This window comes from Oryx dammah, unplaced genomic scaffold (assembly GCF_014754425.2).
Source record: "Oryx dammah isolate SB20612 unplaced genomic scaffold, SCBI_Odam_1.1 HiC_scaffold_28, whole genome shotgun sequence".
NCBI classification, from domain to species: Eukaryota; Metazoa; Chordata; class Mammalia; order Artiodactyla; family Bovidae; genus Oryx; species Oryx dammah.
The window spans coordinates 1,368,767-1,395,687 of record NW_024070212.1 but is presented as its reverse complement, the minus strand read 5'-3'; the positions used below and the strand labels follow the sequence as shown (position 1 = coordinate 1,395,687).

The 26,921-nt window shown below is 39.9% G+C and overlaps 1 protein-coding gene across 1 annotated transcript in view; it reads left to right on the top strand.

Moving 5' to 3' along the window:
* POU2F1 (POU class 2 homeobox 1) overlaps positions 1-26,921 on the top strand; it is a 204,433-nt gene that overhangs the window by 18,267 nt on the left and 159,245 nt on the right. The gene's annotated exons all lie outside the window — the stretch shown is intronic.

Genomic DNA, 26,921 nt, shown 5'->3' with positions numbered 1-26,921 from the left:
ACCCCATGTAATAAAATGAGCAGTGGCCTCACAGTAGTCCTACTGTGCATGCGCCAGGAAACTTCACAAGGCCCGTCTATAGGCCAAGATGCATGATCATTTGTGGTGGGCAGATGAAGATGATTCCAAACAGTGTGGCAGAGATTTTATGATAATTAGAAGGATGGAAATGTTGCGTATCCTTTAGGCACTCTTCCAGAAGTATTCTTTCTCTCAGTTTTGTATAGAGTATAAGCTCTGTGAGGACAGGAGATCTGTTTTGTTCACATTAGTACAGTTATGGGCACAGTGTCGGTTATTGAGTCTTTTCAGAATACATATGCACTGAGTTTGAAATTGAAGGTAGAGTTTTGTTCAGGGAGACCTTGGCTGCTCAGGCAGCACCTCAAAGGTTAATACCATATGGCAGGCTCATTGGAGGGCTGGTTCTCAGAAACTTGATTTCATTACCATTCTTATGGGTAATTGAGTTCAAAAGAACTGATTCTTGATGAGCAAATACAGGATAGACAGAAATAGAAGCAATGCCTGTTTGTGTTAACCTATGAACCTGTTATGAGAAATACAATTGCAGGGTGTACCAGAACTCTCGATCATTCAGCAGTGCATTGCCTCACTTTACCAGGAGCCAAATTGCAGTCAGAAGAGTTACCTAATGACTTTTTTTTTGGTCAAAGCTAAGAAAATAATTACGCTAATAGTTAGGACGTATTTTCTCTGCTGGTAAGGATGTATTTTGCCCTGAACAGTGCTAGGCACATCCTGAAAATTTTTGTTCTCTAGGCTTCCCATTCCTGTTCTTAATTCTTTGCCACTGATAGAAAGAGGCACTAGGTTAAATGGTCTATTCAAAAGGTGTTTTTAAATAAGGGAGAAAGTTGAAGTCTGATATTTGTATTGTTTGTGGATCTCAACTCCCTATGGGATTCTTGTTTACCATGCTGTTAAGGCATAGTTAACTCTCAGTTGCAATAAATGATGTTTATCTTATATAGTTTCCATTGCTTTGACAGAATAAATGCATGCATGGTCAGTCACTCAGTTTTGTCCCACTGTGTGACCTCATGGACTGTAGCCTGCCAGGCTCCTCTGTCCATGGGGTTTTCCTGGCAGGAATACTGGGTGAGTTGCCATTTCCTCCTCCAGGGGATCTTTCTCACCCAGGGATTGAACCCACATCCCCTGCACTGGTAGGCAGGTTCTTTACCACTGAGCCACCTGGGAAGCCAGACTAAACAACTAATAAAGTGCCGCCCACAGACAATGGGTGTGGTGTAATGTATGTGTGCAGTTGTGCGTAGACAGAGTAGGGTGAGGCGACTTCATGGCGAGACATTGGTGTTCTAGTCACAGCTGAGACTCTCATCTCTGCATACCCCCTTTTTTTTAATTCTAGCAGGTGCTGGGAATGCTCAAAGCAGAATACATACCCCTTGAACAACAGTAAGCTTTGAAAAGTGATCACTGTAATGCAGATATGAAAGTTTCCTGTCAGTTTATTTAATTTTAGGCATGGAAAAGGTTTTTGACATGACACACAACTCAGACACCATACAAGGAAAAGATTGGTAAGTTTAACTATGTAAAGTATTTTAAGTTTCTTCCTGCCAAAAGACTCTGTAAAAAGTTATATTAACATAACTTAATATACAAATATTTGTAGCATATAGGAATGACAGTTGATTTTTCTTAATGTATTAAGTATTGTTGAAAAGTGAAAGTGAAAGTCGCTCAGTCGTGTCCGACTCTGTGTGACCCCATGGACTATACACTCCCTGGAATTCTCCAGGTCAGAATACTAGAGTGGGTGGCCGTTCCCTTCTCCAGGGGATCTTCCCAACCCAGGTCTCCCGCACTGCACGCAGATGCTTTACCAGCTGAACCCCCAGGGAGGCCCATTGCGTATTGTTAGATGTCAGCAATAAACGGCAGACATCCCGAACAGAAAAGTGGTCAAAGACTGCGAACAGGCTGTTGGCTTGAGAATAAGAGTATAAACATACGAACCCTGATTAAGAGCTCAGCTCTAAAGACAGGACATTCTTCAAGGCGGAAATACAAAACATGGAAGGATGAATTAGAAAAGTTGTGCTCTAGGTAGAATAGTGGAGAAATTAATGTTTTAGGGAAAGGGGTTGAGTTGAATACTGGCCATCGTTTAGAAGTAACATAGGAGTGTTTGTATACATATATACTAAAGAACTTCTTGATGAAGGTGAAAGAGGAGAGTGAAAAAACCGGCTTAAAATTCAACATTGAAAAAACTACATGCAGTCCCATCACTTCATGGCAAATAGTTGGGGAGACAGTGAAAACCGTAAGCAGATTTCATTTTGGGGGGCTCCAGAATCACTGGGGGCAACGACTGCAGCTGTGAAATTAAAAGACGCTTGCTCCTTGGAAGGAAAGCTATGACAAACCTAGACAGTATATTAAAAAGCAGAGACATCACTTTGCCAACCAGGGTCCGCATAGTCAAAGCTATGGTTTTTCCAGTAAATGTACAGATATGAGAGTTGGACCAGAATTGATGCCTTCAAATTGGGGTGTGGTGAAGACTTTTGAGAGTCCCTGGGCTACAAGGAAATCAAGCCAATCAACCCTAAAAGAAAATCAACCCTGACTATTCTTTGAAACGACTGATGCTGAAGCTCCAATACTTTGGCCACCTGATGTGAAAAGCTGACTCACTGGAAAGACCCTGATGCTGAGGAGGATTGAGGGCAGGAGGAGAAGGGGGCAACAGGGTGGGACGGTTGGATGGCATCACTGATTCAGTGGATATGAGTCTGAGCAAACTTCGGGAGATGGCGAAGGACGGGGAACCCTGGTGTGCTGTAGCCCGTGGGGTTGCGAAGAGTCAGACCCAACTCAGCGACTGAACAGCAGAAACAGTACCCACACATACATGTGTTGGGCTGGCCGAAAAATGCGTTCAGGGTTTCATTCTGTGGCTTGAAAACCCAAGTGATTTTTTTGGCCAACCCTATATGTATATATGCCATTTCCTCCTTTAAAGCAATAAAATTACGAAATAATATATATTGGATTGGCCAAAAAGTTTGTTTGGATTTTTGAAAACTGTAATAAAAACCCTGAATGAACTTTTTTTTGTCAACCTAATATATATGTGTATGTGTGTATTGCTTCCAATATATATGCTATTTGGTAATTTTATTGCTTTAAAGGAGGAAAGGGCTTCTCTGGTAGCTCAGATGGTAAAGAATACACCTGCAGTGTGGGAGACCTGGGTTCGATCTGTGGGTTGGGAAGATCCGATGGAGGAGGGCACTGCCACCCACTCTCGTAGTTTTCCCTGGAGAATCCCCATGGACAGAAAGAGGGTCCTGGCGGGTTGCACTCCACTGGGGCCGTGAAGAGGCGGGTACGACTGAGCGACTAAGCATACATCAAGGAGGAACATCTATTTAAAATCTGAACTAGTTAAGTAGAAAAGGGGCTCGTGCCGTTCCTGACTTAATACGCAAGACAGCAGATCAGTGATCTGTTTACGCCTCGCCTAAGCTTGTGTCCATGTGTGTGCGTAGACGCTCAGTTATGTCCAACTCTTTGCAACCCTATGAACTGTAGTGATTGTTAATTTGTTCCTAGATAAATGTCTCAGATAATTGAAAGTCAACTCTTAACTCACTCTTTCTTGTACTCCTGCACAAACATCTTTAATACATGCTCCCACAGTCCTGATGAAGGTCCTTTTTGGAATAGTTTGAAGCCCTTCCCCCAGAATTCTTCAGCTTTACGTTTATGGGAATATCCATTCTGATTCAGAACTCAACTTCTGGAACTTCTGCATCAGGGGTTCCTTGTTTTGTAATGAAACTGTCACCCAGGAGATAACAGTTGATCTCTCCTCCTCCTTTCCTGTTGTAATCATTCACCTCGTTGGCCACTGTAAAGCAATAACCTTAGCAAAACTGTCTCTTCCATTATGACTCACTTTTCTTATAGCTGTATCTCCAAGCGGTATGCAGATGCCTCCTTCTAGTGCCAAGTGAAATAATTATTTCACTTAAAAAGAAGGAATCAGAAATCTAGCTGCTGCTGGGCAGTAGACATACCGCTGCTGCTGCTGCTGCTAAGTCGCTTCAGTCGGGTCCGACTCTGTGCAACTGGGATTCTCCAGGCAAGAACACGAGAGGGTTGCCAGTTCCTTCTCCAGTGCATGAAAGTGAAAAGTGAAAGTGAAGTCGCTCAGTCGAGTCTGACTCTTAGTGACCCCGTGGACTGCAGCCCACCAGGCTCCCCCGTCCCTGGGATTCTCCAGGCAAGAGACTGGAGTGGGGTGCCATTTCCTTCTCCAGAGCATGCATGCATGCTAAGTCGCTTCAGTCGTGTCCGACTCTGTGCGACCCCATGGACAGCAGCCCACTGGGCTCCTCCATCCACAGAGTTCTCTAGGAAAGATTACTGGAGTGGGTTGCCATAGTGAGGTCAGCAAAAAGTTACTTCAGCATATGAAGTGATGCTGTTACAAGAATTTGAAAGCATGGATAAATAAGTGGACAGCTAAGTTTTTTGGTGCAAGCTGAAAAATTAATAGACAGCCTCTGTCATCAGTATTAGCTTAAGATGGAATGGTTCTGGGTAGTATAAAATAACAAGTTATCAAGTTTGTTTTTGGCCCATCTGCCAGGTACTGTGCTAAGTGTTCTACATGAATTATCTCATTTAATCCTCATATCAGCTATGATACTATGATATAGATTCTGTTATAACTCTGTTTTGTAGATGTGGAAACTAAGGTATAAGAAAGTCATATAATTTTCCGAAGTTAACACCTAGAAAGTAGTAGACTTAGTTTATAATAATTTTAAGGTATTGATTCCAGTTTTTAGCTAACATTAGTTGACTTCTCTATTTGACTGATTAAGGATGGTATTTTTAGCAAAAATTCTTTATTATTGTCAGTCACTTTTTTTTTTTCATGTTTTTACAAACAAGTTATCTGTTGGGTGGCAGAGTAACTTTAGAGATAATTACACGTTTAAGTGTTGCTTGCTTCTGTCATACAGTATTATAGATATTAATTTTGGATCAATTGAGAAGCTTAGATTTAATGCTTTTTGAAGTTGAGGTATCAGTTTTGAGTTGTTCAGCCTTCTAGCAACAGTCAACATAAATTCCATGGATGAAACTTCCAGCACTATGAACAGTGATATAAAAGAAAAATAGAATGTGGAGACCTTTGGAAGGTGTGTGTTTGTGTGTATGTCTGTCTGCCTGTCTGTGGCCAGTTTTCTGTTCTGGACCTCACGGAAGAGCTACTTGCCCTTTTGATGGTGCTGAAAGACTGCTAAAGCTGGTATTTGCAAAAGAGATGAAAAGTTGCTGGCTTAAGAACTCAAATCACAGAAGACTTCCAAGACCAGCTTTCTTACAGTGGTGACATGTTGAAGCAGAAAATGAGCATGTCTCATAAGATGGTCTAGCTATAGAATTTGCTAGGTTTTGTCTTGAGATAGAGAAGCAAATATATACTTTTTTCCATAGCTTAATTTTTACTTAGTTATTTAGTTACCCTGTATGTAAAATCAACCCAAACCCGAAGCCACAACTTAATCAGTTTATATGGACCCAAGTTTTCATATTCGCAATTGTTACTCGTTTTTCCTAGCAAAGTATTGGGTTGGCTAAAGTTTGTTTGAGGAGCTTCCCTAGGGGCTCAGTGGTAAAGAATCCACCTGCCAATGCAGGAGACACAGGTTTGATCCCTGATCTGGGAAGATGTCACATGCCTCGGAACGGCTGAGCCTATACGCCATGACTGTTGAGCCTGTGCTCTGGAGGTGGAGAGTCACAAGCACTGAGCCCCGGGCTGCGGCCCCCCGCTGCGGCCCGAGCACTCAGAGCCCAGGCTCCACAGCCTCAACTAGGGAAAGCACTGAGCCCCGGGCTGTGGCCCCTGCGGCCCCAGCACTCAGAGCCCAGGCTCCGCAGCAAGAGGAGCCGCCTCACCTAGGGAAGGCCCATGCAACAGCAGAGACCTAGCACAGCCAACAGTAAACACAGTAACTAAAATTACTTATTTTTATTTTTGAGTTTTTCTGTAAGATAAGTATGAAAAACTCAAATGAACTTTTTGGCCAATCCAGTAACAAAAAGTTCAAAACTTTTGGGAGTTTGTGCTAACTATAATTGTTTTGCTGTAAAACAGTACTTCACATGTAGTAATATATTTATGGTGCCTGCTTTTGCATAGGATAAATATTATATCTGTACATAATAGACAAGATTCAGAAAACTGTATCAATTACACATATTCATATGCAAACATATGGGCATATTCTCTTTTTTTCTCTTACTCCTTCGTCTCTCAAAATGAATTCTATGTTTATTTGACTCAGAATTTTGAGGACGTGTCACTTAGTTGAAGCCGGATCTCTGTTCTTTAGTGCCGCTGTGTAACTGATATTCACCTGTATCTATTTCCAGCTCTGTTTTGCATTTTAACTGGATCACTATCACATGGTAATTAAGAATAGTAGCCCAGAAATCTGGCAAATTGGTTTGAATACATGACCAATAACTTTCTTCCTTCTGCAGATTTCATTGCTTACCTATATTCGAGGCATTATTTTAGGCACTGAAGAAAACCTGGATTCTGAGAAATTATCTGTAAATATTCTTCCTTACATAGCTGTGTTTAGAATTAAATGAGATAATGTACATAGATTGCTGAGCGCTTTGCCTGGAAAATGAAACCCATAATTTTTTTTCTTATCTTGGAATCTGTAAAAATGTATATGTTATTTAAATCTTTTGATGACTTTGAACTCTCACAGTAGAAAAGCAAGTATGAACGAGTGCTAACATTTTTAATGTGTCATGCAAAATTACAAATACAGAAAGCGAATTGATTATCCACATTTTAAGACTCCTTTAATTCAGTAGATATGCCATAAATTGTGGAAGACTAAATAATTTATTCATATTAAAGAAAACAGTAAAGTGAACATGATGTTCACTGTTACATGTAATTTTTATTCTTTGCAAAGTAGATTTTTGCTTAGTTTTTCTCTTGGTAATCCTTAGACTTTGGTCTCCTTGAGGGTTTTGAAAGATTCCAAGTTTTGTTAATTTTAGTAGCACATATTTAGCTCATAGCAGATACTGAGTATATATTTATTGAAGTATTTTCGTAAATTTAATTCAGAATTGGCAGTTTTCATTTTAATGTGTCCCATGTAATTAGCATCTTGCTCGCTACCACAGTCATACTAGTAGGCCTAATAAAAGATAAAGATCTGAGCAGCTGTCACGTAGAAACATTTCTTCTTTTGCTCTCTGCTGTATCTGTCCTTAATAACTGCCCCAGAGTAGAGTCTTTCTGTGTCTGCCCATGTTCTGCTCATCCTGGCTCTGAGAATCCTAAGCACTGGACACTGTGAGGCTTGCTGAATTGAAGGGCTGGGCCAGTGTGACAATATGGGCTCTGGAGATTTGGGATTGGGAATACATCTTAGGTTAGACGATAGCATGTAAAGGAAAAGGAAGAATTTTTGTGAGTCAGAAACTTGAGCGTGGCTTAGCTGGATCCTCTGCTTCAGTCTCTCAAAAGGTCATGGTGTTGGTCAGAGCCGTGATCTCATCTGAAGGCCCAGTGGGGGGATGAGCCACTTCCAGGATCACACACAGGGCGGTTGGCTAGACTCAGGTCCTTACTGTCAGACAGATGAGCGAGGGCCTTGGTTCTTTCTAGGCTGGAGGCTACCCTCAGTTCTAACCATGTGAGCTTCTCCGCTTGCTTCATCAGCTCAAAAACACAAGAAGGGCTAGAGAGTGCTAGCAGGGCAGGAGCTGTTAGACAGAACTTGCAGCCTTTGTAACCTAATCACAGAGGCAGTCTCATCCTTTTGTAATACTCTGTTTGTTACAAGCAAGTCACTTGGTTCAGCCCACACACAAGAGGAGGAAGGAGTCTACACAGGCATGAATACCAAGAGTTGGGAATTCTTGGGGGCCATCTTAAAACTTTGACCACAGGATCTTCAGTAATTTTTAAGTATATAAAGGGGCCCTGAGACTTAAAAAAAGAGAGAGAGAGAACTCCTAATCTACACACCTGTTAAATCTGTGGCATAGGTGTGTGGGAAGTAATAGCATCCTTTGAAAAGGCTTTCTTTAGAGTAATACCTTGGGCCTGGGAAGTGAAAATGAAATGAGGAAGAGCTTCTCCTTTCTGTGGACCTCATTTTTTGAAGAAGAGGGTCTTAATATTATTTATTACATAGCTGTTTGGGTATTTTTAGCAACATCTTTTAGGAAGTTGCACAAACGATAGAATGAAACAGCAGATGTTAGAAAAATTAAGAAGTCTCTGAAGCATGTCATAGCTGTCGTGAGAACACAAAGCTTTGTTTTGTCATGGTGATTGCAGCTCCATGAGTAGGAAGAGAGAATGCACTTGGCATCAGATACATGGGGTACTTGCTCGATTGAGAGATGTAAGAGTTCAGTTCAGTTCAGTCGCTCAGTCGTGTCCGACTCCTTGCGACCCCATGAATCGCAGCACACCAGGCCCTCAAAAGCATCAATTCTTTGGCCTTCTTCACAGTCCAACTCTCACATCCATACATGACCACAGGAAAAACCATAGCCTTGACTAGACGGACCTTAGTCGGCAAAGTAATGTCTCTACTTTTGAATATACTATCTAGGTTGGTCATAACTTTTCTTCCAAGGAGTAAGTGTCTTTTAATTTCATGGCTGCAGTCACCATCTGCAGTGATTTTGGAGCCCCAAAAATCCTGATGTTCAAGCTGGTTTTAGAAAAGGCAGAGGAACCAGAGATCAAATTGCCAACATCCGCTGGATCATGGAAAAAGCAAGAGAGTTCCAGAAAAACATCTGTTTCTGCTTTATTGACTATGCCAAAGCCTTTGACTGTGTGGATCACAATAAACTGTGGAAAATTCTGAGAGAGATATAAGAGTAGCATCTGACTAAATATTTGCACTATTCTTTATGATATGAGAGGCCAGGATGCTTGATTTCTTGGTGAGAATTTTGAAGTTTCCACTATACTTTTGCTACTGTCCACTTCTGTGATGTTACTCTTTTGGAGCTAAAATTTCTTCATCTCTAGAGTGGAGCCATGGATTACGTGAAGGTTCTATTTGTTTTCAGTTTTTTAAGATGGTCTGGGTTGGGGTGAGAAGAAAATGAATGACCAGATCTGTGAGTAGTGATGACTTATAGGCATAATTTCAGAAGTAAGTATATAAGGTTTATTAATGTCTTTTCTGCCATCCCTTTATCTTTTCCTGCTTACTTTCTCTTTCCTCTTATTAAGAACTCACTCATATAAAGATACTGAGGTTATTAACTTTACTACAGTATTTTTTTAAGCATTTTATATTGTAACATAGGATTATCAGATGTTGATCATGGGTCCTTGTGTCCAGATATCTTTAGCTTTAATGTCTATAGTTGAGAGAGGTCTGGGAAAGAAGAAAAATAGGAACATATTTTTACAAAGCCGAACTTTTCTTTGGGGAATCTTTGTATATATGTTACCCTTTAGGAAGCTCTAAGAACTTGACTGTAAAAGTGAAAGAATTTGCAGTGATAATTTTTTTTAATGGTTGTTAAAATGTTTCAGATCAATTCCAATATTTCTTAAAGGCCATTAAATGACCCAAATATTTTCTGAAGAAATGATTTTATTGTAAAATTGTTTATATCACATCATTTGATCCAAACAAAAAGTTTTCTGTTTCAAACTCATTTAGGGAAAGACAAAATAATTTTTGTGAGTCTAATTTTATTTCTTCTTGCAAGTATAAAAGCATAGAAGGTGACTGAGAAGAATGTTGATGTCAGATAAGCCATTATTGATATCAGAATAGCCTGAATATTGTTAATATCCCAAGATTCATATATAAGTATAAAGGAAGCTGAAAAATTCTAAATAAGCTTGTCTCAGTTTGATCAAGCCTTCAATGCCAGAAATTTGTCAAGATGAAAATGGATGGCTAGAAGAAGCAGGGATTGCAGATACCAGTATAGTAGTAACTTGGGAAATGACTAATACTAAGTGTCATGTGCCAAAACTATGTTTAGTGAATTATTCTGTTTCCTTATATTTTTGAAATTTAAGATAAGAGACACAATTGCAGCAAAGAAGTCCTTCTGTCAGATTTATTGTTGATGAGATCATTGTCCTTCAGTCAATTTGTGTCCTTTTTATGAAGATCCATCTAAAAAATAACTTTTAGATATTAAATATTTGAAAAAGTTTTGCTTTTCTTGAGGAATTGAATGCTGCTGTCCCCTTGCCTCTACCCTCCCAAAGCAAAGTTCAGAACATTCTCTTCTTTGCTTTTAGCAGCTAAGAATTTTAGTGCCAAATTATTCCTCAGTTTAAGAACTTTATATATTTACATTCTAAATTTATGCTTGTTTTATTCTTTTCTTCTTAATTTCCTTTTTTTCTATGTGTCTTGTACTTTTTTCTTCCTCAGAAAAAACTTAGAGATTGTTCTTATAAAATTTTTAATAATAATAAACTGAAAAAATTCTCAGCTTCCCTGGTTATCAAAGAAATGCAAATCATAGCAACATTGAGAAATATTTTAAATCAAACTATAAGAAATGAAAATACGGTTTTCAGTGCTGATTGACATTGTTGTTGAGTCATATCTGACTCTTTTGGGACCCACTAGGCTCCTCTGTGGATTTCCCAGGCAAGGATGCTGGAGTAGGTTGTCATTTCCTTCTCCAGGCGATCTTCCTGACCCAGGGACTGAACTCATGCCTATTCAGTCTTCTGCATTGGAGAATTCTTTACCACTGTGCCACCTGGAAGCCCACGGGTCGACATGGGTGCAGGGAACAGGGCACTGTCACACCTATTCAGTTCCGTTCCGCTCAGCTCAGTCGTGTCTGACTCCTTGCAGCCCCGTGGTGTGCTACGGGGAGGCCTGCAGCACGCCAGGCCTCCCTGCCCATCACCAACTCCCAGAGTTCACTCAGACTCATGTCCATTGAATCGGTGATGCCATCCAGCCATCTCATCCTCTGTCGTCCCCGTCTCCTCCTGCCCTCAATCTTTCCCAGCATCAGGGTCTTTTCCAATGAGTCAGCTCTTCGCATCAGGTGGCCAAAGTATTGGAGTTTCAGCTTCAGCATCAGTCCTTTCAATGAACACCCAGGACCTGTTTCCTTTAGGATGGACTGGTTGGATCTCCTTGCAGTCCAAGAAACTCTCAAGAGTCTTCTCCAACACTGCAGTTCAAAAGCATCAATTCTTTAGCACTCAGCTTTCTTTATAGTCCAGCTCTCACATCCATATGTGACTACTGGAAAAACCAAGCTTTGAGTAGATGGACCTTTGTTGGCAAAGTAATGTCTCTGGTTTTTAATATGCTGTCTAGGTTGGTCATAATTTTTCTTCCAAGGAGCAGCGTCTTTTAATTTCATGGCTGCAGTCACCATCTGCAGTGATTTTAGAGCCCAGAAAAATGCAGTCTGCCACTGTTTCCCCATCTGTTTGCTGGGAAGTGATGGGACCGGATACCATGACCTTAATTTTCTGAATGTTGAGTTTTAAGCCAACTTTTTCACTCTCCTCTTTCACTTTCATCAAGAGGTTCTTTAGTTCTTCTTCACTTTCTGCCATAAGTGTGGTGTCATCTGCATATCTGAGGTTATTGATATTTCTCCCAGCAATCTTGATTCCAGCTTGTGCTTCCTCCAGCCCAGCATTTCTCATGATGGACTCTATTGGTGGAAGTATAAATCTATACTGCCTTTCTGGAGAGCCCTAAAACGCCCATATCTTTTGATCTAATGATTTAAGTTCTTGAATATCTCCTAAGGAAATTCCCTAAATTTTAAAAAAGCTTAATGCCCAACATGTTTATATCCCCTATTTTTAAAAAGGTAAAATTTAAAAACAACTTAAATGGGTTGTTTGAGTAAGCATGCAAACTGTTGTCTATCTGTCCATGTGATGGAAAAAGTGATAACATTTCTAAAAGTGTTCAAAATAAAAATGTAGCTAGCTTTAATTGAATGTCTTAACTATGTGCCAGGACTGTACTAAGCGCTTTCTCTTTTAATCTTCACAACAACTTTATGAGGGTAGATGTGTGTATTAACTACTGCTTTATAGACAAGGAAACAGGCTTGGGGAGCTGAAATATCTTGTTGGAAATCATCCAACTCCTAACTAAGTGGTAGAGCCTGGGTACAAACCCTGGTCTGGCTTCTGTAACGTGGTACCTAGAACCGGTTCCTGTGCTACGTCTTTAATGAGAAAAGCTGTGGGGGAAACATTGGAGTGCATGTATCTTTCTGAATTATGGTTTACTGAAAACGTAAAATGTGTTTGATAAACAGTGAAAGGAGCACAGAAGGTAATTTCTATGATTGTTAAGATCTGGAAGGGATTTAAAATCCTGAGAGTCTCCGTCAGTAACTTAAAGTGGAGTTAAGTTATTTGACCCAAGGTCTTACAATTGAAAAAAGACTCCATACTTTAGATTTCCAACTAAATTCTGTTTGCTTTTGTATGGTGGTTTTTAAAAAATTAAAATGTAATGATTTCTGTATCTCCTAGCAGTATATGGAACACAGGAAGACCATATCTTTCCATTTTTCTTTTGCTTTTTTGGTTGATAATTTCTTCTGTCAAATTTTTTTCTGTTTCTCATAGGCTAATAAAAAGGAGGTGTTATAGATTTAATTTAATTAGTTTATAGCTATAGAAGGAAATGATGACTGTGTGAGCAAATGAACTTCAGTTTAATGCTAAATGTAATTTTGTAAGTAAATCAGTTCATTAAAAAAAGTTTGTTCCAATTAAAAACAAATTATTGAGGTATAATTGACTTACAGTGTTGTGTCAGTTTCAGGTATACAACAAAGTGAATCTGTTATACACGTATCCTTTCTTTTTCAATGTCTTTTTTCATATAGGTCTTTACAGAGTACTGAGTAGAGTTCCCTGTGCTATATAGTAGGTCCTTACTAGTTTCTTATATATGTGTCAATCCCAGTCTTCCAATTTATGTCCTCACCTTACGTGCTGGTAACCATAAGTTCACTTCTTTACCATCTGTAACTCTATTTCTGTTTTGTAGATGAGTTAATTTACAGCCTTTTTTTCAAGGTTCCACGGGTAAGCAGTAGCATGCGTTTGTCTTCTTCTGTCTGACCCCCTTCACTCAGTATGACAGTCTCTAGGCTCATTCGTGTTGCTGCAGATGGCATTATAGTATTTTGGGGGCCAAGTAACACTCCATTGTGTATTTTTAGCATCTCCTTATCTGTTCTTCTGTTGAGGGACATTTAGGTTGCGTCCATGTCCTGGCTGTTGTAAATAGTGCTACAGGGAACATTCGGGTGTAACTTGTTGAATTACGCTTTTCTCCAGATACATGCCCAGGAGTGGCATTTCTGGATCATATGGTGGCTCTGTCTTCAGTTTTTTTAAGGAACCTCCTTACTCTTCTCCATAGTGCTGTACCAATTTACATTCCCATCAGCAGTGTAGGAGGGTTCTCTTTTCTCCACATCGTCTCTAGCATTTGTTTGTAGATTTTTTTGATGATGGCCATTCTGGCCATAGTAAGGTGGTATCTTTTTGTAGTTTTTGATTTGCATTTCTCTAATAATCAGTGATGTAGAGAATCTTTTCATGTGCTTTTTGCCATCTGTATGTTGCTGGAGAAATGTCTGTTTAGATCTCCCACCCATATTTTGATTGGGTTGTTTGTTTCTTTTTAATTGAGCTGTATGAGCTGTTTGTATTATTTTTGAGGTTAATCCCTTGTCAGTTTGCAGATGTTTTCTCCCATTCTGAGGGTTGTCTTCATTTTGTGTATGGTTTCTTTTAATTTTTCCCCAATTTTAAGACGAGTTTGAATTGGTAAAGGACTGTTAAAAACAGTGCATGTATTTTAATCTTTACCCAAATTCCCTCTCCGCACCTCCCCGCCCCCCCACCCGCCGCCGCCAACTTTCCTCTCTACCAGATCTCTTCCTTTTTCCTTTTTGTTTAAAAATTTCTGAAAATCTTTCATCTCCAGTTGAATTTCAATTTTGAGCTATCTAATACATATTAGCTTCTATCTTCTTAGCAGTTGGAACATTAAATTGTTTATAAGTTCTTTTTTTGGCTTTGATACATTTTATATACATATAGTTCAAAAGATGTGCTTCAGAAAATTAGCTTAAACAAAAAATACAGGTAGAATAATCACCAGTAAGGGGGAAGTATCAATTTCTGGTAATAGAATGACCTATGGTTTATGGAAAGACCTGTAATTGAGTCACATATTTTGCTTTACAGAATATATAACAAACAGTTTTACTTCTTTTAACCCATTATCAGGTTTCTTTTGGAAAGGCATAGTTGTGTAATGTGTGCATATACTGAATTTAGAAAACATTGCAAGAAATTGTGTGTGACAATTTCTTTGATGTGTGGTAATTCCTTTGTGTGCAGTGGTTTTTAAGAACTCAGGGTAGGGTAGTTAGGTTTTTTAACTTAAGTATTTAACTGCAGCAAATTTATAAATAATAGGCTTTTAGTAGATGAACTTGTATGAAACAGGCATTGAAGGCTAATGTTAAATGTTATTTAACATTTATTGTCTCATATAATCAGGCACCATGTCTTACTGATTTACATATATCACTTTTTCTTTACTCTGAACTTCAGTCAGAAAAGATAGCCACCCTTCTGCAAGAATTCACACTTCAGTGGAGGTTGTCGGGGGAGGGCAGAATGGGGATAGATGATGAATCAGTTGAAAATGGTAATATCCTGTGATAAATCTGTGAGGGATGTGAACCACCTGGTATGCAGTAGAGAGGAGATTCACTTAAACTCATTGTTTAGGGAGAGTGCGTGTGTGTTCGTCGCTCAGTCGTGTCCAGCTTTGCAACCCCATGAACTGTAGCCCACCAGGCTCCTCTGTCCAAGAAATTCTCCAGGCACGAATACTGGAGTGGGTTGCCATTCCCTTCTCCAGGGGATCTTCCCAACCCAGGGATTGAACCCTGGCCTCTTGCATTGCAGCAGATTCTTCACTGTCTGAGCCACCAGGGAGAGGGAGAGAAAGTCAGGGAAGACTACCAAAAGAAGACCGGAGCTGAAAGATAAGGAGTCAAGCTGAGGATATGGGGGTGGGCAAGGGGAGTCTAGCGTGAACACGAGAGCATCTAAGTAGCGTTTTAAGTTTTTAGCCAGAATAATAGCTGATATTTAGTACATGCTTGTATATGTGCCAGTCACTCCAGGAGCTTTGTGTGCTCTGTGTATTAAGTCCTGTAATTCTCACACCCTATTATGTAGGTATTGTGATTATTCCCATTTTACAGATGAGGCACAGGAAGATGAAATAACTTACCTGGAAGATATCATAACTAGGAGGTGTAAGAGCTTGAATATAAACCCAGGCTGACTAACTTCAGACTTCGGGCTTTTATTAGTACAAGAAGTTAAACTCTGGGTTGTTTTGGAGGTAAACCCTTTTAACATATCAGCCTTTTCTTTCACCTTGCCCCAAGCTTCTTTGAACATGATGTAAACTGCTGAACTCCCTTCCTTTGCTATGCACCTTTAACTCCCTCCTCAACCCATTGAAATCTGGGTTCTAAAGAGATACTCATAAGGAAACTTACTGGGTTGTGGAGGACTAGCCTGTAGGGTTGTGCCTCCTATTGTTTTTATTTTTCCAATAGTGCTTGGCAGCCCAAGGTGTATGAGTGGAAAAGGCAGTCAGATGTAATCCTCCAGGATTGGGGGCTTTGTGGGGATGTACAGTGGAGGAACAAGGAAGCAAGGCAGTGGAGAGTATTGACAAAAAAGTCAATAATGGAACCCATAGTCTCAGTGGAATTAAGAGAAGATAGAAGTGAATTGATGGCCTAGGGGAAAATGGACACATAAGGGTCTGAATAAGGGGTCTGACAGAGAGCCTGAAGAACCATGGATGGAAGTTTTTGACTTTGCACAGGAGGCAGTGGTCAAGACCATCCCCAAGAAAAGAAATGCAAAAAGGCAAAATGCTTGTCTGAGGAGGCCTTAAAATAGCTGCGAAAAGAAGAGAAGATAAAGGCAAAGGAGAAAAGGAAAGATATACCCATTTGAATGCAGAGTTCCAAAGAATAGCAAGTTGAGATAAAAAAGCTTTCCTCAGCGATCAATGCAAAGAAATAGAGGGAAAGAATAGAATGGGAAAGACTAAAGATCTCTTCAAGAAAATTAGAGATACCAAGGGAACATTTCATGCAAAGATGGGCACAATAAAGGACAGAAATGGTATGGACCTAACAGAAGCAGAAGATATTAAGAGGTGGCAAGAATACACAGAAGAACTGTACAAAAAAGAAGACCTTCATGACCCAGATAACCATGATGGTGTGATCACTCACCTAGAGCCAGACATCCTGGAATGTGAAATCAAATGGGCCTTAGGAAGCATCACTACAAACAAAGCTAGTGGAGGTGATAAAAGCCCAGTTGAGCTATTTCAGATCCTAAAAGATGATGCTGTAAAAGTGCTGCACTCAATATGCCAGCAAATTTGGAAAACTCTGCAGTGACCACAGGACTAGAAAAGGTCAGTTTTCATTCCAATCCCAAAGAAAGGCAATGCCAAAGAATGTTCAAACTTCCGCACAATTGCACTCATTTCACATGCTAGCAAGGTACTATTCAAACCCTTCAAGCTAGGCTTCAACAGTATGTGAACCGAGAACTTCCAGATGTACAAGCTGGATTTACAAAAGGCTGAGGAACCAGAGATCAAGTTGTCAACATCCGTTGGACCATCGAAAAAGCAAGAGAGTTCAGAAAAACAACGCTTTCTGCTTTATTGACTATGCCAAAGCCTTTGACTGTGTGGATCACAACAAACTGGAAAATTCTTCACGAGATGGGAATACCAGACCACCTTACCTGTCTTCTGAGAAATCTGAATGCAGGTCAAGAAGCAATAGTTAGAACCAGACATGGAACAACAGACTGGTTCCAGATTGGGAAAGGAATGCGTCAAGGCTGTATATTGTCACTCTGCTTATTTAACTTATATGCAGACTACATCATGCGAAATGCCAGGCTGGATGAAGCACAAGCTGGGATCAAGATTGCCAGGAAAAATATCAATAACCTCAGATATGCAGATGACACCACCCTTATGGCAGAAAGTGAAGAAGAACTAAAGAGCTTCTTGATGAAAGTGAAAGAGGAGAGTGAAAAAGTTGGCGTAAAACTCAACATTTAGAAAATGAAGATCCTGGCATCCAGTCCCATCACTTCATGGCAAATAGATGGGGAAATAATGAAAACAGTGAGAGACTTTATTTTTGGGGGCTCCAAAATCACTGCAGATGATGAATGCAGCCATGAAATTAAAAGATGTCTGCTCCTTGGAAGCAAAGCTGTGACCAACCTAGACAACATATTCAAAAGCAAAGACACTATTTTGCTGACAGAGGTCCATCTAGTCAAAGCTGTGGTTTTTCCAGTGGTCATGTGTGGATGTGGGAGTTGGACTATAAAGAAAGCTGAATGCAGAAAAATTGATGCTTTTGAACTGTGGTGTTGGAGAAGACTCCTGAGAGTCCCTTGAGATCAAATCAATCAATCCTAAAGGAAATCAACCCCGCATATTCATTGGAAGGCCTGATGCTGAAGCAGAAACTCCAATAAATACTCTGTCAACCTGATGCGAAGAGCTGACTCTCTGGAAAAGACCCTGATGCTGGGAAAGACTGAAGGCAGGAGAATAAGGGGATGAGAGAGGACGAGATGGTGGATGGCATCACCGACTTGATGGACATGAGTTTGAGCTAGCTCCGGGAGTTGGTGACGGACAGGGAGGCCTGGTGTGCTGCAGTCCATGGGGTTGCAAAGGGTCAGACAGAACTGAGCGACTGAATTGAACTAAAGGGGTCTGAATGAGTTGGAGAAAATAGGTCTTTAATGAGAGTAAGGGAGTGAGTGAACCCGAAAGAGTGGGGTTGTGTTGAGAAAGTTTGAAGTGTTAGAGGAGTCGTAGTTCTGGGTGATGATGGGATTCCAGATATGATCTTTTGGTGTGAGCGACTGAAAAGTGAAAGTGTTAGTGTCTCAGTTGTGTCCAACTCTTTGTGACCCCATGGGCTGTAGACTACCAGGCTTACTGAAATAAGGATAATTTTATTAATGTTGAGGAAGCCAATTAATCCAGGGTGAGGTATAATTGACTCAGGGTGAGGATGGGCCTGTGTATTCATGGAGCAATGTGATGAGCTGTGAGAAAGAATGAAAGCCTGATTTGTAAGGTGCTCTTTGTCATCGTCTTTGCCCCTCGCTGCCAAATATTCATTAAGCACTGGGAGGGTATGTTTACCCTTGTAATTGACTTATGATTCTTGTTTGCGTAGAATAATGCAAAGGCTTCTGTGAAAAGAAGCATTGTTTGTATGATCAGATTCTTGTATGTGTCCTCTTTTTGTCCATTGGCAGATGAATGGATAAGGAAGCTATGGTACATACACAGTGGAATATTACTCAGTATTTTATTCTTGAAGCTGTCACCACAGGAACATACGGGGAAGAAATGTCATGTAATCTTATTTGAGAGAATTAGTTTTTGTTGGCATTGCCCTGAGCAGATGCTACTTTGGGGCTGAACATTGATGCATACAAGTAACAAAGGTACAGTCTATTGGTTTTCTATGAATCTAGACATAGCTATTTACTTAGCGGACTCTTGAAGCCTTCTTTGTATCAATAGAGTGGCTCAAACTGACTCTAAAAATTGGTTTCCAGTAATCTCATCTATGTGCTTCCCAGGTGACCCAGTGGTAAAGAATCCGCCTGCCAGTGCAGGAGACACAAGAGACATGGGTTCGATACCTGGGTCAGGAAGATACCCTGGAGAAGGAAGCGATTCCAGTATTTTTTGCTGGGAAATCCCATGGATAGAGGGGCCTGGTGGGCTACAGTGCATGGGGTCGCAAGTAGTCTGACATGACTTTGCCAGTAAACAACAGCAACAAATCTCATCAACGGGAAATTTAAGGGCCTCGACCTATGTACTGCACAACTCAGTATTGTGGAATGTACAGTAGTGCAGTATTTTTAAAAGATGTCATCATATCACTGTGTCTTTATTGCAAGTTATTTTATTTCTTCAGATTTTCCTGATTATGTTCAGTTTAGGCTAGATTGAAAACAAATACACATACACAAACTTTATTTTGCTAAGGTTCTAAAAGCAAATTATTGTGTTATTTTAGTAATTTCCAGATTGTGTTCCGCAAGAAATCAGTGAAAATTTAACAACATTTCAGGTAATAATAGGTTTGTGTGTATGCATATTTTAGAGGTATTATAAGAAAATCTCATGAGCAGACTATGAGGTTTTTAGTTTTAAAACTAATCTTGAGTTCATTTGTACCTAAGTAAATTGGGGCCAGTATTTATCAATATTTTGCTAGTATGGAGAGAAAAAGAGTTTGGAGACATACTTTACGATATATTAGTAGAGAGTTCTTGTTTTGATTTGCTTTCATGTTTTCTCTATATTGGATATTAGGAAAATGGTATTTTTCCACTGAAAGTTTGTACTTCTTGGAAATTCTCCTGGTTTGACATCCAGAGCTTATTGATCAAACCTTAGGGTACTTTTCCTGCCTGACACAGTAGGTTTTGCAGGATGGATAAAAACACCACATCATTTTTATCCTTAGTCAGTATATTGGTGTTGTAGACTTAACAGTGGATAATGTAAACAGTACCCAGCTGTGGATGTGACTGATGATAGAAGCAAGATCCGATGCTGTAAAGAGCAATATTGCATAGGAACTGGAATGTCAGGTCCATGAATCAAGGCAAATTGAAAGTGGTCAAATAGGAGATGGCAAGAGTGAACGTCGACATTCTAGGAATCAGTGAACTAAAATGGACTGGAATGGGTGAATTTAACTCAGATGACCATTATATCTACTACTGTGGGCAGGAATCCCTCAGAAGAAATGGAGTAGCCATCATGGTCAACAAAAGAGTCCAAAATGCAGTACTTGGATGCAGTCTCAAAAATGACAGAATGATCTCTGTTCGTCTCCAAGGCAAACCATTCAATATCACAGTTATCCAAGTCTATACCCCAACCAGTAACACTGAAGAAACTGAAGTTGAACAGTTTTATGAAGACCTACAAGACCTTTTAGAACTAACACCCAAAAAAGATGTCCTTTTTATCATAGGGGACTGGAATGCAAAAGTAGGAAGTCAAGAAAAACCTGGAGTAACAGGCAAATTTGGCCTTGGAATGCAGAATGAAGCAAGGCAAAGACTAATAGAGTTTTGCCGAGAAAATGCACTGGTCATAGCAAACACCCTCCAACAACAACACAAGAGAAGACTCTACACATGGACATCACCAGATGGTTAACACCGAAATCAGACTGATTATATTCTTTGCAGCCAAAGATGGAGAAGCTCTATACAGTCAACAAAAACAAGACCAGGAGCTGACTGTGGCTCAGATCATGAACTCCTTATTACCAAATTCAGACTCAAAGTGAAGAAAATAGGGAAAACCGCTAGACCATTCAGGTATGACCTAAATCAAATCCCTTATGATTATACAGTGGAAGTGAGAAATAGATTTAAGGGCCTAGATCTGATAGATAGAGTGCCTGATGAACTATGGAATGAGGTTCGTGACATTGTACAGGAGACAGGGATCAAGACCATCCCCATGGAAAAGAAATGCAAAAAAAAGCAAAATGGCTGTCTGGGGAGGCCTTACAAATAGCTGTGAAAAGAAGAGAGGCGAAAAGCAAAGGAGAGAAGGAAAGATATAAGCATCTGAATGCAGAGTTCCAAAGAATAGCAAGAAGAGATAAGAAAGCCTTCCTCAGCAATCAGTGCAAAGAAATAGAGGGAAACAACAGAATGGGAAAGACTAGAGATCTCTGTAAGAAAATTAGAGATACCAAGGGAACATTTCATGCAAAGATGGGCTCGATAAAGGACAGAAATGGTATGGACCTAACCGAAGCAGAAGATATTAAGAAGAGGAGGCAAGAATACACGGAAGAACTGTACAAAAAAGATCTTCACGACCCAGATAATCATGATGATGTAATCACTAATCTAGAGCCAGACATCCTGGAATGTGAAGTCAAGTGGGCCTTAGAAAGCATCACTACGAACAAAGCTAGTGGAGGTGATGGAATTCCAGTTGAGCTCTTTCAAATCCTGAAAGATGATGCTGTGAAACTGCTGCATTCAATATGCCAGCAAATTTGGAAAATTCATCAGTGGCCACAGGACTGGAAAAGGTCAGTTTTCATTCCAATTCCAAAGAAAGGCAATGCCAAAGAATGCTCAAAATACCACACAATTGGACTCATCTCACACGCTAATAAATTAATGCTTAAAATTCTCCAAGCCAGACTTCAACAGTATATGAACCGTGGACTTCCAGATGTTCAAGCTAGTTTTAGAAAAGGCAGAGGAACCAGAGATCAAATTGCCAACATCCGTTGGATCACTGAAAAAAACAAGAGAGTTCCAGAAAAACAACTACTTCTGCTTCATTGACTACACTAAAGCCTTTGACTGTGTGGATCACAATAAACTGTGGAAAATTCTGAAAGAGATGGGAATACCAGACCACCTAACCTGCCTCTTGAGAAATCTGTATGCAGGTCACAAAGCAACAGTTAGAACTGGACATGGAACAACAAACTGGTTACAAATAGGAAAAGGAGTACGTCAAGGCTGTATATTGTCACCCTGCGTATTTAACATCTATGCAGAGTACATCATGAGAAACGCTGGACTGGAAGAAACACAAGCTGGAATCAAGATTGCCGGGAGAAATATCAATAACCTCAGATATGCAGATGACACCACCCTTATGGCAGAAAGTGAAGAGGAGCTAAAAAGCCTCTTGATGAAAGTGAAAGAGGAGAGCGAAAAAGTTGGCTTAAAGCTCAACATTCAGAAAACTAAGATCATGGCATCTGGTCCCATCGCTTCATGGGAAATAGATGGGGAAACAGTGGAAACAGTGTCAGACTTTGTTTTGGGGGCTCCAAAATCACTGCAGATGGTGATTGCAGCCATGAAATTAAAGACGCTTACTCCTTGGAAGAAAAGTTATGACCAACCTAGATAGCATATTCAAAAGCAGAGACATTACTTTGCCAACAAAGGTCCGTCTAGTCAAGGCTATGGTTTTTCCTGTGGTCATGTATGGATGTGAGAGTTGGACTGTGAAGAAGGCTGAGCGCCGAAGAATTGATGCTTTTGAACTGTGGTGTTGGAGAAGACTCTTGAGAGTCCCTTGGACTGCAAGGAGGTCCAACCAGTCCATTCTGAAGGAGATCTGCCCTGGGATTTCTTTGGAAGGAATGATGCTAAAGCTGAAGCTCCAGTACTTTGGCCACCTCATGCAAAGAGTTGACTCATTGGAAAAGACTCTGATGCTGGGAGGGATTGGGGGCAGGAGGAGAAGGGGACAACAGAGGATGAGATGGCTGGATGGCATCACGGACTTGATGGACATGAGCCTAAGTGAACTCCGGGAGTTGGTGATCGACAGGGAGGCCTGGCATGCTGCGATTCATGGGGTCGCAAAGAGTTGGACACGACTGAGCGACTGAACTGAACTGAACTGAATATAAACTAAACTATCTGTTTTATTAGGAATTATGAGAAAATAGACATGGTATTTGTTAGTCAGTCGCTTAGTCATGTCCGACTCTTTGAGACCCCATGCCCTGCAGCATGCCAGGCTTCCCTGTCCTTCACCATCTCCTGGAGCTTGCTCAAACTCTTGTCCATTGAGTCACAGATGCCATCCAGCCATCTCATCCCCTGTCTTCCCCTTCTCCTCTTGCCCTCAATTTTTCCCAGCATCAGGATCTTTTCCAGTGAGTCAGCTCTTCACATCAGGTTGACAAAGTATTGGAGCTTCAGTTTCAACATCAGTCCTGCCAGTGAATATTCAAGATTGGTTTCCTTTAGAATCAACTGGTTTGTTCTCCTTGCTATCCAAGGGACTCACGAGAGTCTTCTCCAGCACCATGGTTCAAAAGCATAAGTTCTTGGCGCTCAGCCTTCTTTATGGTTCAACTCTCACATCTGTACATGACTACTGGGAAAACCAGAGCTTTGACTGTATAGACTTTTGTTGGCTAGGTTTGTCATAGCTTTTCTTTCAAGAAGCAAGTGTCTTTTATTTTCATCGCTACAGTCACCATCTGCAGTGATTTTGGAGCCTAATAAAGTGTGTCACTGTTTCCATTGTTTTTCCCTCTATTTGCCATGAAGTGTTGGGACAGGGTACCATGATCTTTGTTCTTTGAATGTTTGACCTTCATCAAGAGGCTCTTTAGTTCTTTGCTTTCTGCCATAAGGGTGGTGTTATCTGCATATCTGAGGTTATTGATATTTTCCCCGGCAATCTTGATTCCAACTTGGGCTTCATCCAGCCCAGCGTTTCTCATGATGTACTCTGCGGATAAGTTAAATAAGCAGGTTGACAACATACAGCCATGGTGTGCTCCTTTCCCAATTTGGAATCAGTCTGTTGTTCCATGCCCAGTTCTAACTGTTGCTTCTTGACCTGCATACAGATTTCTCAGGAGGCAGGTAAGGTGGTCTGGTGTAGTCAAACAGAAGTAGATGTTTTTCTGAACTCTCTTGCTTTTTTGATGATCCAACAGATGTTGACAATCTGATCTCTAGTTCCTCTGCCTTTTCTAAATCCTTGTACATCTGGAAGTTCTTGTACATCTTGAAAATCTTTGTAAATTTTCTAAATCCAGCTTGTACATCTGGAAGTTCTCGGTTCATGTACTGTTGAAGCATAGCTTGACGGATTTGAATATTACCTTGCTAGTGTGCGAAATGAGTGCAATTGTGTGGAAGTTTGAGCATTCTTTGGCATTGCCCTTCTTTGGGATTGATGAAAACTGACCTTTTCCAGTTCTGTGGCCACTGCTGAGTTTTCCAAATTTGCTGGCATATTTAGTACAGCACTTTCACAGCATCATCTTTTAGGATTTGAAATAGCTCAACTAGAATTCTGTCACCTCTACTAGCTTTGTTCATAGTGATGCTTTCGAAGGCCCACTTGACTTCGCATTCCAGGATGTCTGGCTCTGGGTGAGAGATCACACCATCGTGGTTGTCCAGGTCATAAGACCTTTTTGTGTAGTTCTTCTGTGTATTCTTGCCACGTCGTCTTAATCTTTTCTTCTGTTAGGTCCATACCATTTCTGTCCTTCATTGAGCCCATCTTTGCATGAAATGTTCCCTTAATATCTCTAATTTTCTTGAGCAGATGTCTAGTCTTCCCCATTCTATCCTTTTTTCTGTTTCTTCTTTATGTATTAATTATTTAAATCAAATGTATTTCTTTTCTTAGGGTTGGCAGTTTTCTCTGTGTTTTTGAATGCTTCCTTACCTTTCATCTCATAAGATATGATGCTTCTCCAAATGAACGCCATCCTATTTACTGTTAGGATGATCTGAAGAGATCTCTGTAGAGAGTGTATTTAGAACCAACAATCTAGGGTTCATTTCCTATATCTTTGCAGATGAAACACAGATGTTTGCAGTTTCTTTGTCGACTACATCTGCTAAGCAATGTGCATCCGTGTTCAGTTGCTAAGTCATGTCTGACTCTGCTACCCTGTGGACTGTAGCCTGCCAGGCTCTTCTATCCATGGGGTTTCCTGGGCGAGAATACGGGAGTGACTTGCCAGTACCCTTTCCAGAGAATCTGCCCCACCCAGGGGTTGAACTGGAGTCTCCTACATCGGAGGTGGATTCTTTACCCCTGAGCCACCAGGGGAGCCCTGCAAATCCGCAGTCCTCACTGATCCCCCTTGAGAGACTCGTTTGGGGAATTCAAGTGTGCTTTTCCAAAGTGCTGTTTAAACTTACTCCTGCGTGGTTTTCTGTGTAGAAGCTCATGCAGGAATCACTAATATGAAGTGTTTAGGGGGCCATAAAGTTCCAAAGTCTGTTTTCAGTGTTAACTAATTTTTACTGTGAAGGGAAATCAGCACCATAATGAAATCCATAGTTGATAGTTTGAGAGGACAAACCAGATGATTATCTATATTCTGTATAATTGTGTAATTAAGTTACAGCTTTTATTAAATGTGGGTTTTTACTTTGTCACAAATTCCAAACCAAAAGATGTTCATAAGTGAGCCACAAGTGGCAAAATTAATTAAAATATTTCTGCCTATTAGAAAAGCTTTTAAAAATTCTTCTAAAATATAACTATATTTGATAGTTTTGCTTATAGAAGAGTTAACTTGGATGATTAGTTTGTAGCTTTTCATGTGATACATTATGTATCTGTCAAGGTTGTCATTTCTAATATTTCACAGCCCAAGACTGTGCTGGCTGGCATTTTGCTGGGATCTTTGGGTACTGGCTGATTTATGTATACATTTAATTCAAATTTACATAATCTTTTTGAGCCTTTGGGTTAGTAAAAATGGCCTTGTTTTATTACAGTACAGTGTTTTTTACAATGCATAGTTTAAAATAGGATGGCCCAAAGTGCATGTTATAATGAATTTATTAATGAAATACTTCTGAAACTTGAACAGACTCTGTTACCAAGGGACAAGTTCAGTTAATGAGGCCAAAAGAGCTTCACTTCAAAGAAAAGCCCACAGTCCTTTAAGCCATTTGAGTTACTGTTTTTCTGTCTTTTTTCAGGCCAAGAGGTTGTACTTAAAGGTCAGAAATAAAACTTTTACCCTCTGTGAATTCTATAATTTACTAACTCTTTTGTTCAACAAGATGTCATTTTTTTCCATCATTATGTTTCATCTTTTATTTTTCTAGAGTTTCTTCTTAAGAGTGAAACTGGGAACTAGATTTGGTTAAGGGTTTTTTAAATTTTAAATAAATAGTGTTCTTTCTCTTAGATTTTTTTTTCCCTTTTAAAGTTTGTGCTAAGTTTGTCTGTCTCAGTATGGAAAAGAATAGAAAATGTTCACTGAGGGAAAGTTTTTGTCTTTTCTATATTATTTAATTTTTTGTTTGCTCCTTTTATAATACAAGTTAAAAAAAGGCAACTTCAGTGACACTTATACTGTAGTTGGCATATAGTAAGTTTTATTAGTTTGAGTTTTAATGAGAATAAATGGACTCTGTTCTTGCTTGGTTGAGTCCTGTGGCAAAATATTTCAGATTCCTGTATAATATGATGAGTTAAATTGCTTCAGTGGGATTTCCAATTTTTTTTAACAAGCCTGTTCACACATTGTTCAGGTTTTGAACAGGAAACCTTTTTGATTATGCTGCACAAATCTAGAAGATGTCTTGGTATTCTTTTTGTAAAATCTTATAAGAGTATTGGTCTGACTTAAAGGTTATGATGACATACAAATAAACATTTGGCAGCCTCAATTTTATTTAATGTGAATTTGAGCAATATTACTAATGTGCTTTAAGTGAGATCAACCACTGTGCCTCTTTTTCACCTCACTAGTACAAATGAACTAGCATGTGGCCCTGCAAGGAGGCAGAAAATATTTTTTAAGTGGGATTTGATGTGCAGGGGTAATTCTTTTTCTGTTGCCTAACTTTAATTCATACCAGAGCTATGTTCCACGTGTATATTGTTTCTTGCTGCATAGGAAGCTATGAAGAAGGCAGTATTAGTTTTATGCATTGTTAAAAAGCAGCAAGTACTAGCTAGAGGCTCACTTATAACCGTAGAGAACCTTGAACCTCATTTATCCTTTGATTCAGCAATTGAATGTATGGGATAATGTTTCATTCTTGATTATCAGAGAAGATATTGGTTTGGGTAATATCTTCATCTGTTTCTTTCCCCATTCCCCGCCCCCCACCCCCCCACCCAGTGTGTAAAGCATTATTTAATTGGAATGCCCCGAAATGATATTAT